Here is a 16,128-nt window from a genome sequence, read left to right as displayed (position 1 = left end):
CTAAAAATCATTTAAGTCAGAAAAGTTAGCTACCTGGGACAGATAATGAGAAACGAAAAGTACCGCCTCGCGCAACTGATCATCCAGGGTAAGCTTGAAGGAAAACGGGGTCCCGGTAGGCAACAGATTTCATGGCTTAGAAATATCAGAGACTGGACCGGCCTTGATTCAACATCTTTGTTTAGAGCTGCATTGGACAGAGACAGATTTGCCAGTGTAGTCGCTAACCTCCACTAAAGGAGAAAGCACCACAAGAAGAAGAAGATATAAGCCGCCGGCAATCCGCGATATATTCTAACTAACTCCGTACAAGCCTCCAAATTAATCCCACCCCACATCATTACCGAGCCACCACCATACTTCACAGTCCCTACGGTGTTACACTGTGCGTAGGGTTCCCCAGGCCTTCTGTACACTCTGTTTTGCTTAGCATTACAAAAAAGACAGTACCTGGATTCATCGTTAAACAATATTCTTCCTCAATCGTCATTATTCCAAACAAAATGTTCAAGAGCCAAATGCACTCTTTGCCTTCTATGGTCTCTGGTCAATAATGGGCCACTGGGTGCCCTTCTAGGATGTAGGTCGTTTTCAGCAAGTCTCCTTATAGTCCAGGGCGCATCTGTTTTGAGATGGACGTTGAGAGGTGACTAAAATTTTTTTGCAGAAATTGCTTGAAAATAACTCAAACAATACGGAGCATTGTTTAAATAATCAAAATGTCAAAATATGAAGGAAAAATTCGATTTTTTTTTATTGTTTTTTTGATTATAACATAAAGTATTTATTTCCGAGAAAAGTTGTAGTGACATAAAAGTTGCGTAATTTAATTTTCTACAATATAGAATTGGTTGAATATTTAAAAAATAGTCACCCTTGTTGCAAAATAGCAATAATTGCGAAAAAACCATACAAAAACAAGTATTCGCATTTTACGTTTTTCAGCCATTTATTCTATACCTAGGACCTTCATCTTTTACCCAGAAAAACTTTATGATATAATAAAACAACACTGTAAATTTTATTAAGATCGGTTTAATAGATTTTGCAAAATAAATTTTGCAATCCAGCTTTCGAAAAAACAATTCATTTTTTAAAATGTTGCAGGACTGAAAATAAAGCAGATAGCAAGTTGAATTTTATTTTCCTTATAGAAGTGTACTGTACCTTTCATTTGAAATTTGCAAAATTAAAATCGATTAATTACCACGGCGTCAGGAAATTTTTTAAATAAACATTAATTTTTGGAGCTACGCGCAGGACAGCGGTGTTCGATTCACACAAGTTGGTTTCCACCAAAATTTCTTCCAATCTTTATCTAATATATTATTTTCTTACTCTATATTTTGTTGTATTTTAATATTTTAATTCCACAAAAATCAAACTAATTTTATTATTGTTTGTGAAATATTGTTTAAACAATTGCATATGTTTAAAAATAATAAACTTTTATTCTCAAGTTAAAATATATGAACAAAGAAAGTTTTTGCTAAAAAAAGTGTTATTTCAAAGGATGTGTTTTTATTTTGCAATAAACAAATTTATTTATTTATATTGAAATGTAATAAAAATTAAAATGTATCAATCATTATTAAAGGTCATTGGAATGCCCAATCAGAGCAAACTATCCGCTGTCCTGCGCGTAGCACCAATAATTAATGTTTATTTAAAAAAATTCTTGACGTCGTGATTGTTAATAGATTTTAGTTTTACAAATTGCAAATGAAAGTTACAGTACACTTCTATAAGAAAAAAAATTTCAACTTGCTATCTGCTTTATTTTCAGTCCTGTAACATTTTGAAAAAATGAATTTTTTTTGCGAAAGCTGGATTTCAAAATTTATTTTGCAAAATCTATTGAACCGATCTTAATAAAATTTACAGTATTGTTTTACTGTATCATATAGTTTTTATGGGTGATATATGAAGGTCCTAAGTGTAGCATAAATGGTTGAAAAACGTAAAATGCGAATATGTACTTGTTTTTGTATGTTTTTTTTTCGCAATTGTTGCTATTTTGCAACAGGGGTGACTATTTTTTAAATTTTTAACCAATTCTATATTCTAGGAAATTTAATTACGCAACTTTTATGTCAGTACAACTTTTCTCGGAAATGAATACTTTTAAAGTTATAATCAAAAAACGGAGAAAAAAATCGAATTTTTCCTTCATTTTTTGGCATTTTGATTATTTAAACAATGTTCCGGACCTTTTTGAGAGGGAGGATAACTCACATATTATTATTTGAGTTATTTTCAAGCAATTTCTGCAAAAAAATTTGAGTCACCTCTCAACGTCCAAATGTACTAATATTTTACAGGTGCGCCCTGGTCTATTATCGTATTTTGGCTGATTGTAAGGTTATAACGATCCAAAAATTCATTTTGCAGAGAATTATTGGTAACAAACAAAAAAATGATAAAAACATCAGCGTTTTTTACCATTCTTTCAATAATTTATACAATATACTGGAGGTAACAATAATATATTAGACACAAAAATCGAAACATTAAAATAATTTATTTACCAGAATTTTTAAAATTAGGCGTTAATTTTGGAGCGCAGTGTATATTATGATCTTAATGGGATCAAAAAATTAGTGTGTAGGTATATTCGTATTATAGTTACTGTGTAACCATTATCGCAAAGTTACATTGTCATCTGGGTTTATATAGAGTGTTCCAGGTTAATTACTTACTTTCCGTGTCCGGAACACCAACAACTTTAAATTCTGTATTTCCAACTATTGGCCACGTAGATGGCCCTGTCATTTGCTAAAATTAAGTCTTCTTCTGTGCAGGTCTCTCTCATCTCTGTGCATGATAGTAGATGCCGGCTGGTCTGAACCGCGCACCGTCGCAGGTATCGTCCTCCTGGTATCCCAATTTTTTCAGGTTACTAGCACAACGTGAAACGCAGGTTCTTAGTCTGTTTAGCGCTTTCCAAGTCGGATACGGTAAATTGTGTCCAGCAGCCATTTCCTCTGAGGGAGGAAAATGTGTTGCGGTAGCTGACGCTTGCCATAGGTGTATTCGGCGCGTCTCTGGCGCTTCGGGGAGAGATCTTAATGTTTCTTGATGTTTTCAAAAAGCTTTTCCGAGATCTTAGTCTACTTGGCTGAGTTTGGTCATATAAGGGGTGTCTTCGGTCCGTCTCCTGATTTTTTCGTTCTACCTCTGACGTGACCTTCCTCCTGATAGTGGTGGAGCAATCCCAGCTATGGGGTATACTTCTTCCATATATATCGGTTTCAGGCAACCCGATATTATACGAACCGTTTCATTTAGAGCCACGTCGACGTTCTTTGCGTGAGCAGAGTTTGTCCATATTGGTGTTCCAAACTCCGCGGCCGAAAAACATAATGCTACGGCAGAAGTGCGGAGAGTGTGGTTGTGCTCCCCATTTTGTATTAGTTAGCTTGCGGATGATATTATTTCTGGCACTTACTTTCTTCTTGACATCTTGACAATGGTATCGGTAACACATAGTTCTATCCAGACGTACGCAGAGATATTTTGGCGTCTCGTTTTGTTCCAGCATCTGACTACCCCATTCCACCTCCAGTGGCATTCGGGCATGATTGTTTCTAAGGTGGAAAACACATACCTGGGTTTTTGTGGGATTGGGATTCAGTTTACAAGTGTTACCAACATTGTAAGATATTTTGAGATGTATAATGTTATCATCATCGTTGTGGCTTTATAACCGCTGTGTGGGTCCTACCTTCCTCAAGAATTTCTCTCCAGTCCTCCCTATATTCCCGAGCATGTATTCTCATATTTCTCAGGTCTTCATCGATATTATCAAGAAACCTTGTTCTGAGTCTTCCTCTTCTTCTCTGACCACTAGATCTATCAAGGAGCGTTTTTCTAGCTACGTTGGTTTCGTCCACATTACATGTCCTATCCACCTTAAATATTATATCTTAATATATTCTATGATATCTGATTCCTGGTATACTCTGTAAAGCTCTAAGTTGTATAGTCTTCTCCACAGTCCATTGTCGTACTTCCGCTTCATAGGTTCACCGTAGTACTTTTCTTTCGAAACATTCCCAACATGTTTTTATTACTTTTTTTAGTGTTGTATATATACCAAGGATTTCCACAGTTTTCACTGTATTCCTTCACTCAACCGTTCTCTCCAGCTCTTTCTGTCTTGCCAGTCCCCTTCCTGCTTAGATTTATTCTCTCCATTGCTTTGTCTACTTCATCTCTGAAAGATCTTCGGGGTCTGCCTCTCTTCCTTTTTCCTATCGGGCTCCACTCTGTTACTCGGTTTATCCACCGATTTTGGTCTGCTCTTCTGAGATGTCCGTACCAGGTTAATCTCTTCTGTTCGATGTTGTATTATGTCTGAGTTCACTCCCATTCTTCTCTTAATATCTATGTTATTTATTCTATCTCTTATTGTTACTCTGCAGCTTCTCCTTAGGAATTCCATCTCTGTCGCTCTTATTTTATTTTTGGTTTTCTTATTTTTTATTTTCCAATTTTCACACCCATACGTGAGGATACTTCTTGTCATGGTATTATATATTCTTCTTTTTGTTTTTATGCTGATGTTCTTATCCCACAGTATCGGGTTCAATTTTCGTATGCAGTCTCTTGTTTGTCCTAGTCTATTTTTTATATCTTCCTCAGTTGTTCCTTTGTTTAATATTATAAAACCTAAATACTTGTACTTATCTGTTCCTCTGATTTGTTTACCTTTGTCTATTTCCAGTTGTTTTATTTCTGTATTCTCCGTTGTTAGGTATTCAGTTTTCTTTAGGTTTATTTCCATCCCATTCTTTGTATATTCCTGTTCCAGTTTCGTCATCATAAAACTGAGGTCATCTTCGTCTTGTGCGATCACTATTTGGTCGTCAGCAAAACTTAAGGTATATAGATACTCATTCCTTACTGGTATACCCATTCCTTCTCACTTTCTTTTCCATGGTTTCAGGGTCTTTTCCAGGAATATTTTGAATAGGGTAGGGGATGTGGAGCAGCCCTGTAGTAGTCCCTTTGTCGTCTTAAATGGACTGCATATTCAATTGCCCATTTTGATAGCTACTGTGTCATTTTTGTAGAGTGCCTTTACTGCTTTTATTAATCTTCGTGGGATTTCGATGTCTTCCATTGCTTCCCATAGCTTGGTTCTATCGAGTCATACGCCTTCTTAAGATCTACAAATGCCAGATGGACGGATCTACTTTGGCCATTCGTTTTTCTATTAGTTGTTCGACCGTATAGATGTGATCCAAGCATGCTTTCCCCGCTGTGAATCCTGCCTGGGCTTCTCTCCATTTTTATCGTGTATATATATTTCTAATTTTTCCTTTATGGTCTTTTCATACAGTCTGTCTATAGATGATATTATGCTGATTCCTCGATAGTTAGTGTTGTAGTGTTGTTCTGAAGCCATTTCTTTGTGGCATTTTTGTAATAAACTATCCTAAATAAAAAAGAAATATCCAGAAAAATCAAAATAAATAAATCGTGTCTTTAACACGATATACAGACCAGTACTTACATACGGATGCGAGTCTTGGGTATTAATAAGAAGAATGTAGAGTAAGATTCAGGCACTAGGAATGAAATACGTAAGACGAGTAAAAGGGATAACAAAAAGAGACAGCATAAGAAATATCGATATACGAGTTGAGCTGAAAACTAAACCACTCCTAGAATACATCGAAGAAAAACAACTGAGTTGGTGGGGCCACATGAAAAGAATGAAAAGAAACATACGAGTTAGAAAAGTATGTGAAGCAAAAATAGAGACAAAAAAAACAGAGGAAGACCAGCAGAAAAATGGGATACAATCGCGAAGATTATCAAAAAAAAAATAGGAAAAACCGTAGCAGAAGCAAGCAGACTGACGCAGGATAGGAAACAATGGTCAACGTTTATGCACACACACATGTGAATAGACATTGTGAATAGACATTAGTCCCGACACTGAAAAGTAAAAGGGACTTAAAAGACTATATATTATATTATACTATTCTAAATGGGAAATAAACCACAATTGAATTTAAAAAATGATTTTATTAACGTTTCGACGTCCAAATCGGACGTCATTGTCAAAATACAAAATATTTTTTGTATTTTGACAACGACGGAAGCAACAGAGGCTTCGGCAGTGGCAGCGGCAGAGACAATAGAGATAGTAGAGAAAGCAGAGAAAACAGCGATAGTATAGATAGTAAGGACAGCAGATATGGAGATTTTTCCAGTTTTAATACAAGAAGTAGAAGAGATTATCAAAATAAAGATTCTTATGAAAGGAATGAATGGGGTACATAGTAGCCGCAATAACGACAGGGACAAGGACCGTAACGCCGACGTTCAACTACGCAACGGTCGCTGGCAGGAGCCGGAACGCCCTGCGAGGGGTAGCGAGAGCAGAGACGGTGGTAGTGGTGAACGATGGAACGACAACGGAGGTGGCGCGGCTATGGTCGCTGGAGCGAAAACCGCCCCAACATCCCTCTGTCCCTCTATCCGGGGACGAAAGTCTTGAGCAAGAGCTCTTTGGTACTGGCAACACCGGAATCAACTTCAGCAAATACGAAGATATACTGGTGGAGGCGACGGGAGACAAAGTGCCGCGTCACATTACATCTTTTGAAGAAGTATAGCTGACAGAAATAATTCGCAGCAACATTGTAATGGCTCATTACGATTCCCCGACTCCGGTACAGAAGTACGCGATACCGATAATCATATCGAAGAGAGACGTTATGGCGTGTGTATAAACGGGATCCGGCAAGATGGCCGCTTTTCTGGTATCCATTTGAATCAGATGTTCGAAAATGGCCCGCCAAACATACAACACGGAAGAAGTAGATGCAAGCAGTTCCCTCTAGGATTGGTCCTTACACCGACGAGAGAATTGGCCACGCAAATTTATGACGAAAACAAGAAATTTTCTTATAGATCAAGAGTTAGACCATGTGTAGTTTATGGAGCTCGCATAAACTTGTCCGAAAACGATTGGATTGTCCCTCTATCCAGGGACATTAAGTTTCCTATACGAGAGACATAAAGTTTGAAATTAAAAAAAAAACACATTGTCAGTCACGCAAACGTAGTGTGTGTGTTTGTTGGGATTACTAGAAGCGTAAAGGAAATTAATTTCTGATAATAAATAAAACTTCGGAAAGAATCAACTATTCTAAATGGGAAATAAGCCACAATTTAACTAAAAAAATGATTTTATTAACGTTTCGACGCCCAAATCGAATGTTGTTGTCAAAATACAAATATTACTTAATATTGAGTACCTAATATTTTGTATTTTGACAACGACATCCGATTTGGGCGTCGCAACGTTAATAAAATCATTTTTTTAGTTAGTTAAATTGTGGCTTATTTCCCATTTAGAATAGTTGATTATAAAAATGCCTCAAGGAAATAGCTTCAGAACAACATTCGGAAGGAATAAATATTATCGGTGAGAGTGCGGTAAGGGTAGAAGAAAAACACGGACATTGAACGTTATTGGATTACTAGATGTACTTACGAATTGGTGGTAATAGGTACGTAAGTAATTTTATTCTAATCAATTATTGAAGTGACTTATTCTTTCTCCCACCAGTTATCACGATTATTAGAGTTGCTGTAGTTTCCTCCAAAGTTTTCCTCAGCCAGACCTTTGACCTCTTTGGCTACCGCCACCAGATGTTTGACGGTAATCTCTGCTACCGAAATTACCTCCACAACTGCCATAACTTATTTTGCCACCTCTTCTATTGGAGCTGGGAGCTCTTCCATCGGATGCTCCGCCTTCAAGCCAACTGGGGTATTCCTGTTTCGCTTCGATCAAAATGTTTAGCAAACCACTTAGCCCCATCAGGGAACACAAAATTTTACGAAAACCTTCAAAAAATAAAGGAGGGAAGAAAATTTGGAAATAGGTAGTTGAATTTGTCTATTATTATATATAAGAAAAAGTTTACAATTTTACATCCCCTCCATTTTACAAAAAATGGGAAATACGGGGGGAAAAATATTTTCTCAGGGGTGAAAAAATATACGTTCAAAATAAGTCCGAAATTGTATAAAATGACTAATTCTAAGTAACTTTTGTTCTATAGAGTTTTTTCACTAATACTTTTCGAGTTATTTGCGAGTGAATATGTTGATTTTTAACAAAAAAAAATGTTTTGGACGATTTTTCGCAGATAACTCAAAAAGTAAGTATTTTAGCAAGATTAGCAAAATATTCTTAGCAAAAATAAAGCTTACAAAAAAATGAAAAAATGGTGTATGCATGAGGTCAGTAGACCCAGTAGAAGCAGAGTTGTAGCTAATGAAAAGTAGGTTCTTCTTCGTCAAATTCCATATCGAATATTTCAATTTGAAATAACCCAACAACGGAGCTCTTTTCGGGGAAAATTCATTACAACTTTTTTAAAGTGTTTAAAAAATGTTTATTTCTGTTTTCTAAAAAAATTCTAACATTAAATGTAAGTGAGTTACGCTCAAAATATTGCTGGTCTTTTTAATTTTTTGCTAAAAAAATCGCTAAAATCACCCCCTAATTAGCTTCCCAAATAAAATTAATCGTTACCGCTTCACAAATTACTTTACTTATGTATTGATTATATTATCTATAACTTTCATTGGTCCAAAGTGCTCATTTTTGAAAAAAAATAGGGTTTAAAATAAAAATTGTTTTTTTATTTTGAAAAAAATTGAATTTTTTATGGAATTAACTTAAAAATTATTGGTAATACAAAAATCTCAAAGAGTAATAAAATGTTTGTTTTGCTTTTCTGAATATTTTTGATTTTTTGTTTTCTTGTTAGACAAAAATTGGTTATGCTATGGCTGTTCAAAATTTGCCTAAACTTGTGATTAGTTACTCGTTCAAGTCATTTTAACTACAGCGTTTTCAAAAATAAGCACTTTGAACCGATGAAAATTACAGACCATATAAATAATACATAAGCAAAGTAGCTTGTCAAGTGGTAATGATAAAATTTATTTGTGATGCTCATTAGGGGTGATTTTCGCGATTTTTTTTACCAAAAAAAAAATAAACCTTTTTTTAAACACTTAAAAAAAGTTGAAATGAATTTTCCCCGAAAAGTGCTCCGTTTTTGGGTTATTTCACATCGAAATATTCGATTTGGAATTTGACGAAAAAGGACCCACTTTTCATTAGCTACAACTCTGTTTCTGCTGGATCTACAGACTTCATGCATACACCATTTTTTCAATTTTTTATAAGCTATATTTTTGCCAAGAATATTTTTTTGATAAAACCAAAATTTTTTTTGAGTTATCTCCGAAAAACCATTTTGTTAAAAATTAACATAATTTACTCGAAAATAACTCGAAAAGTATTGACTTAGTGAAAAACGCAATAGAACAAAAGTTGTTTAGAATTAGTCATTTTATCCAATTCCGGACTTATTTTGAATGTATATCTTTCACCTTCGAGAGGGGGTATTCCCCTCCATTTTTGTAAAATGGATGGCCGGAGGGGATGTAGAATTGTAAACTTTTTCTTATATAATAATAGACAATTTCAACTACCTATTCCCAAATTTTCATCCTTCCTTTATTTTTTTTGGGTCAGATTGTTCTTTGATTGGGCTAACTGTCCAGGTTTCTATTGCGATCGTTGAAAAATAATGTCACAAGATCAAGGTTACCCATAACGACCAGTACGACCAATAATTCTGTGTACACATTCTTCAATATCTGATGGTAAATCGAAATTAATAACATGTTTAACATGTGAAATATCCAATCCTAGGAGTGTTTCCTGATCTAAATTGTCTCAGATCATGTTCTCTTTCTCTCTGACTACGGTCTCCGTAGATGGATGTCACTGGGTATCCATCAATATATAAGAATTTTTCCAAATAGTTGGCACCTTTCTTGGTTTCGACAAAAAACAGTGTCAAACTTTCTGGTGAAGGTTGTTGTAAATCTGCTACGTATGGTTAATCCAATAGGAACGATCTTTTGTCGTGTTCTTCTACCCAGACCACCTTTTGTGTAATATTTTCGGAAGTACTACCAACTCTTCCTACAGCCAAGAAAATATAATTGTCCAAGAAATCTCTGGCTAGCATTTAAATAGGTGAGGGGAAAGTGGCTGAGAACATAAGTGTTTGTCTCTCCTCAGTTTTGGGCATGGTTTCTTTTTCAACAATACGTCTGATTTGCACCTCAAAAACCATATTAAACATTCTGTCAACTTCAGTGAGCACCAAATAACGGCAACAATCCAGACCGATGCGCCCTCTTTTGATCATATCGAACAAACGACCTGGGGTTGCGACAAGGAGGTGACAGTCGCATATGTCCACCTCCATAAACTACACATGGTCTAACTCTTGATTTATAAGAAAATTTCCTGCTTTCTTCATAAATTTGCGTAGCCAGTTCTCTCGTCGGTGTAAGGACCAATCCTAGAGGGAACTGCTTGCGTCTACTTCTTTCGTGTTGTATGTTTAGCGGGCCATTTTCGAACATCTGATTCAAAATAGGTATCAGGAAAGCGGCCGTTTTGCCGGATCCGGTCTGTGCACACGCCATAATCGGTATCGCGTACTTCTGTACCGGAGTGGGGGAATCATACCGTGTCATTGTAATGTTGCTGCGAATTATTTCTATCAGCTGTACTTCCTCAAAAGATGTAGTGTGACGCGGCACTTTGTCTCCTGTCGCCTTCACCGGAATATCTTCGTATTGGCTGAAGTTGAATCCGGGTTGTAAGTACCAAAGAGCTCTTACTCAAGACGTTCGTCCCTGGATAGAGGGACAGTCCATTCGTTTTCGGGCGAGATGTTGCGGCAGTTTTTGCTCCAGCGACCGTACACGCGCCGCCTCCGTTGTCGTTCCATCGTCCACCGCTACCTAACCGTCTCTGCTCTGGCTACCTCTTGCAGGACGTTCCGGCTCCCTATCGTTGCGTGGTTGAATGTCGGCGTTACGGTCCCTGTCCCTGTCGTTATTGCGGCTACTACCCCATTCTTTCCTTTTATGAGAATCTCTATTTTGATAACCTCTTCTATTTCTTGCATTAAAATTTGAGCCATCTCCAGATCTGCTGTCCCTACTATCTCTATTATCTCTGTTTTCTTTGCGTTCCATACTATCTCTATTGTCTCTGCCGCTGCCACTGCCGAAGCCTCTGTTGCTTCCATCGTTGTCAAAATACAAAAAATATTTTGTATTTTGACAACGACGTCCGATGTGAACGTCGAAACGTTAATAAAATCATTTTTTAAATTAAATTGTGGCTTATTTCCCATTTAGAATAGTATATTACTTTTTGTTAGAATCCAGGTCTCTGAACCATATGTTTTATTTATTTATTTATACGCATAACAGACCGTTAAAACCTAGGGAATTTTTATAAAAGAATCATACAATTAACGAATTACAATTATTTTAAACAAAATTTAAGTATATACAAAATTGTTAACTACTCTGAACGACCAGAAAAACAATATTTCTCCTCTCACTTCTATTTTGTGCTTTTCTTTTCCAGTTCCTCACCTTCACGTGTTTAAGGTCTTCCTTCACTTTATTAATCCACCTTGTTCTGGGTCTACGTCATCATTTGAGACCGATTAATTTTCTGCTCATTACTAGTTTATCGGCATTCTGTTCACTGCCATTCTTTCCACATGTCCCAACCATCAGATTCTTTGTGGTTGACGAACCTGGTGATGGTTCTTTGTACAAAGCTATTAATAATTCGTTGTTGGTTCTTCTCTCCCAACAGTCTTCTGTCCTTCGTCCTCCGAATATGCGTCTCAATCTTTTCCTTTCCTACCTTTCCAGAGTATCCTCTTCTTTCTTATTTAATATCCATGACTCGCAGCCGTATGTCACTGTTTACCTTGTCTAGAAACGTATTTTCAGTTCATAAGGGGTCTTAAACTATCCAATGTTTTATTCCCTTTTGCTATTCTGGCATCGAGTTCCTATTTTTCTTTTCCGTTTTCATCGAATTCTACACCCTAGTTATTCAAAATTGTCCACCCTTTTAAAACTGTAGCTTTTACCACTCCAAACCTCACACTAAAGTTTTCTTCTTCTTTTTTTCTTTTGTCCCTCCTATGATCATATATTTGGTTTTGTCTTATTTAGCTCAATTCCGAATTTATGTGCTTCTTCAATATAATTATTTTCTTCACAACTCTTCTTAATTCTCTCGCGGTTCTTGCTAGGATCATTAGATCATCAGCAAATGCCAAGCATTGGTGCTCATTTGTTAGGACTGAGCCATATCTTAGGACTGGGCATATTATTGTTTTGTAAAGTTACTCCAGTAAAATAAGCTAGAAATATACCAAATTCGGGACACTCAAAGATCCAGGTAGCTCACTACTTTTTAGTTATTGTAAACCAATAGGAAGAAAACCTACCTGTTTCCTGCCTAGAGTCCACGTCCGTTTTTAATTATTAACAATTTAGTGCAAAAATCGCGATTTTTTCGATTTTTTGCACCACATTCAAAAGCTAAATAGTTGATATAAAATTACAAAATTTAATTTTTTAGCACATTGAAAAACCTAGAAAATGCCGATTTTTGAAATTTAAAAAGTTAATTTGTTGCTACGCAAACTGCAAAATAAATGAAAATCGTTATTTGTTAATAACTTTTACTAAAACTTCCTTAGCACTTTGGTGTTTCACCCAAAGTTGGGTATTGGGGTACTTAACAAACTCTTAAAATTTGAGACCGATCCATTAATTAGTTTAAGATTTATTCTAATTTTTTATCCCAGAGACCTTTATTTTGCAATAACATAAGACAGAAAATAATGAAGATAGAGCAATTCTGCATTTGCCAAATGAAAGCAGAAAACTGATGTTATCAAAATGTACTAAAAAAAGAAAAATTACCTACTATAGTCAAAAATCCTAATTCCAAATTTTTGAAATTTTGTAGTTTATAAACATTTAGAATAACTTTAAAAATATTGTCCGTAGAAAAAATCCTTTTACATATTAGAAAAGCTGGTATTTTACACGTGTTTTTAAAAATGTAGTTCAATTGGTAACTATGTATATAGTGCTGTTAAGTGAAGGGGGAGCTGGGAGCCGACAAATGCACGAGTTCAAAAACTAAAAAAGGCAACTTAAAACTACTAGCATTTTCTATATCTCGGGATCTACTGATTATATTTTGATCGTTCTTTTTTTAATTGCTATGTAATTTTTCTGTATATTACAAATATGTAATTTGTCTAGACATTTATTAATTAATAAACAGTCTAATTTGTTTAAACAATTTTTGAAAAAATTATTTTTTTTTCAAAAATCCATGATTTTAATCATACTGTCATTAAATTATAGAAAAAGTTAAGATATACTTTAATAAATAAATTATCTGCAATAAATAATTATCTAATAAAAATAATTTATTTATTAAAGTGTACTTTAATTTTTCTATGATCATTAATGATACTATGATTTAAAAAAATGAGTTTTGTAAAAAAAATATTTTTTCATGAATTGTTTAAACAAATTAGACTGTTTATTGATTAATAAATTTATAAACAAATTGCATATTTGTAATGTACGTAGAAATTAAATACACATTAAAAAAAGAAAGATCAAAATCCATTTAGTTGATCCTGAGATACAGAAAATTATATTAGTTTGAAATTGCTTGTTCGGTATTTTAACTCGGTGGAGTTGTAGCTTCCCCCTAGTAATCGTTTAAACTACATTTTTGAGAAATCGTAGAAGATGCTGTGAAGGTACAATGTTGGTGCAAATTTTTTAAGAAAAAGTCCAAATCCCATTCTTTAAAATGGCGTTAATGAGATTCCTTATTTATTATAAACAAATTAGTTGTGAACTAAAAAAAAACACATGGCTAACTTGGTCCCAAATGACCACAGGCTAAATTTTTTTATTTGAAATTTCGTGTTAAAATTATTAGCTTTTCGAATATATAAAAAGAATGTTTCTACGAACAACATTTTAAAAAGTTATTCTAAATGTTTATAAACTACAAAATTTCAAAAACTTGGTATTAGGATTTATGACTATATTAATTAATTTTTTATGTTAAATGGGTTGCATATGAGAGTTCATTTTGAATGAAGTAAAAAACAGACGTACTCTCAATCATTCAAATGATTGAGAGTACGTCTCTTTTTTACTTCATTTATCTTTTTTTATTACATTTTGATTCTATCACTCTTCTACTTTCATTTGGTATACTTAGAATTGCCCTATCTCCATTATTTTCTGTCTTATGTTATTGCAAAAGAAAGGTCTCTGGGATAAACAAATAGAATAACTCATAAACTAATTAAAGGATCGGTTTCAAATTCTGAGGGTTTGTTAAGTACCCCAATACCCAACTTTGGGTGAAACACCAAAGTTCTAAGGTAGTTTTAGTAAAAGTTATTAACAATTAACGATTTTCACTTATTTTGCAGTTTGCGAAGCAGCACATTAACTTTTTAACTTTTAAAAATCGGCATTTTGAGCGTTTTTCAATGTTCTAAAAAATTAAATTTTTTAATTTTTTGTCAACTATTTAGCTTTTGAATGGAGTGCAAAAAATCGAAAAAATCGCGATTTTCGCACTAAATTGTTAATAATTAAAAAACGGACGCGAACTCTAGGCAGGAAACAGGTAGGTTTTCTTCCTTTAGGTCTACAATAATTAAAAAAGTACCAGTCAGCTACCTGGATCTTTGAAGGTCCCGAGAAAATCCTTATTTTTCTGGACTATCTGTATTTCTCGATATATAATTGAGGATTTAAAAAGGAGATTGACCCCAAAATAGCACGGATAAACCGTGTATTGTCAGTGTTGACGTGGGCCCACAGATATACAAAATTTTTAACTGTCTGATGACGTCGTTTTTTATATAGTCATTTTGTAGCCGCTTCTTTTAACAAGTTGTTCTGCCAACAAAATTCATATCATAAGCATGGGCAAGGATTTGTACTGATTTGTCATACAGTGTATTCATAAAGTGTGGAAACGGTCTATTATCTCATGACTTGATTATTTTCAGAGATAAAGCTCTGACAGGCCGATTTTTATTTTTGTTTTTTAACCTTTTTGGAAAAAAATTATCTTTTGCTCCTACTACCTTGGCATATGTGACGTCATCGATAATTTTTTTAAAATGGTAACAGCATATTTTTATCTAAAAAAAAGCTCTTTTTTTCTGAGTACAACCGTACCAAGCTCATCACATTCAAACTTCAGTATACAGAGGGTAAAGGAAACCAGTGCTCGTATTTCTTAAAATTTAATTCAAAATTTATTCTAAAAGGAAAATTATTAAAGAAGTTATTTAATATTAGAGACAAACAAATAGCATAATTACAAAAAATGCTCGAATTCAGCTCCTTGGTTTAATTGACAGTATCCAAAACTTGCAATGAATTCTTGGATTATGTTTGACAACATCACTGGTGTAATTTGTTTTCAACAAAATATCATTTCAGTACGAATTCTATGAGGGTCTACCAAATTGCTGGGTCGGTTTGCATATACCTTACTTTTCAAATAACCCCAAACAGAAAAGTCCATGGGACTCAAATCTGGCGACCTAGCAGTCCATTCAATGTGGCCGCGTCGTCCAATCTACTGATTGGGAAAAGTTGCATTTAGAAAATTTATAACAACTACAGCATAATATGGACTTGCTCCATCCTCATGAAACCAAAATGGTCGTATATATTTGATCAGGATTACCTGTGAAATACCTTTCACCCGTCACAGTACCGTCAAAAAATACGGTCCTACAATGGTATTCCTAACAATTCCAGCCCATACATTTACTTTTTGGGGATATTGGGTATAAACTTCCACTGTCCAATTGGGATTTTCTGTTGCCCAAAAGCGACAAGTTCGCCTATTAACGGTACCATTTAAACAAAAAGTGTCCTCGTCGGAAACGAAGATATATTCAAATCCATTATTCCGATTACACAATTCTTGCATATTTTCGCAAAACTACATGTGTCTATCAAAGTCGTCTTCATTGAGTCCATGTACAAAGTTAATTTTATATGGATGGAATTTGGCTTTTTTAGAATTTCATGAACAGCATCACGACAGATCTCATTGTTAGTAGTCTACTTAGTTAGTTATAGTTGTTAGTTAGTTGTAGTTATTAGTCTGTAGTT

General features: G+C 34.7%; 1 pseudogene; it reads right to left on the bottom strand.

Moving 5' to 3' along the window:
- Positions 1–7,633: 7,633 nt before the first annotated feature.
- On the bottom strand, positions 7,634–11,103 carry LOC114340506 (putative ATP-dependent RNA helicase an3; annotated as a pseudogene).
- Between the last annotated feature and the right edge of the window lie 5,025 nt (positions 11,104–16,128).

This window comes from Diabrotica virgifera, chromosome 10 (genome assembly GCF_917563875.1).
Source record: "Diabrotica virgifera virgifera chromosome 10, PGI_DIABVI_V3a".
NCBI classification, from domain to species: domain Eukaryota; kingdom Metazoa; phylum Arthropoda; class Insecta; order Coleoptera; family Chrysomelidae; genus Diabrotica; species Diabrotica virgifera.
The sequence above is the reverse complement of the archived record's forward strand: the minus strand, read 5'-3'. Positions and strand labels throughout refer to the sequence as shown.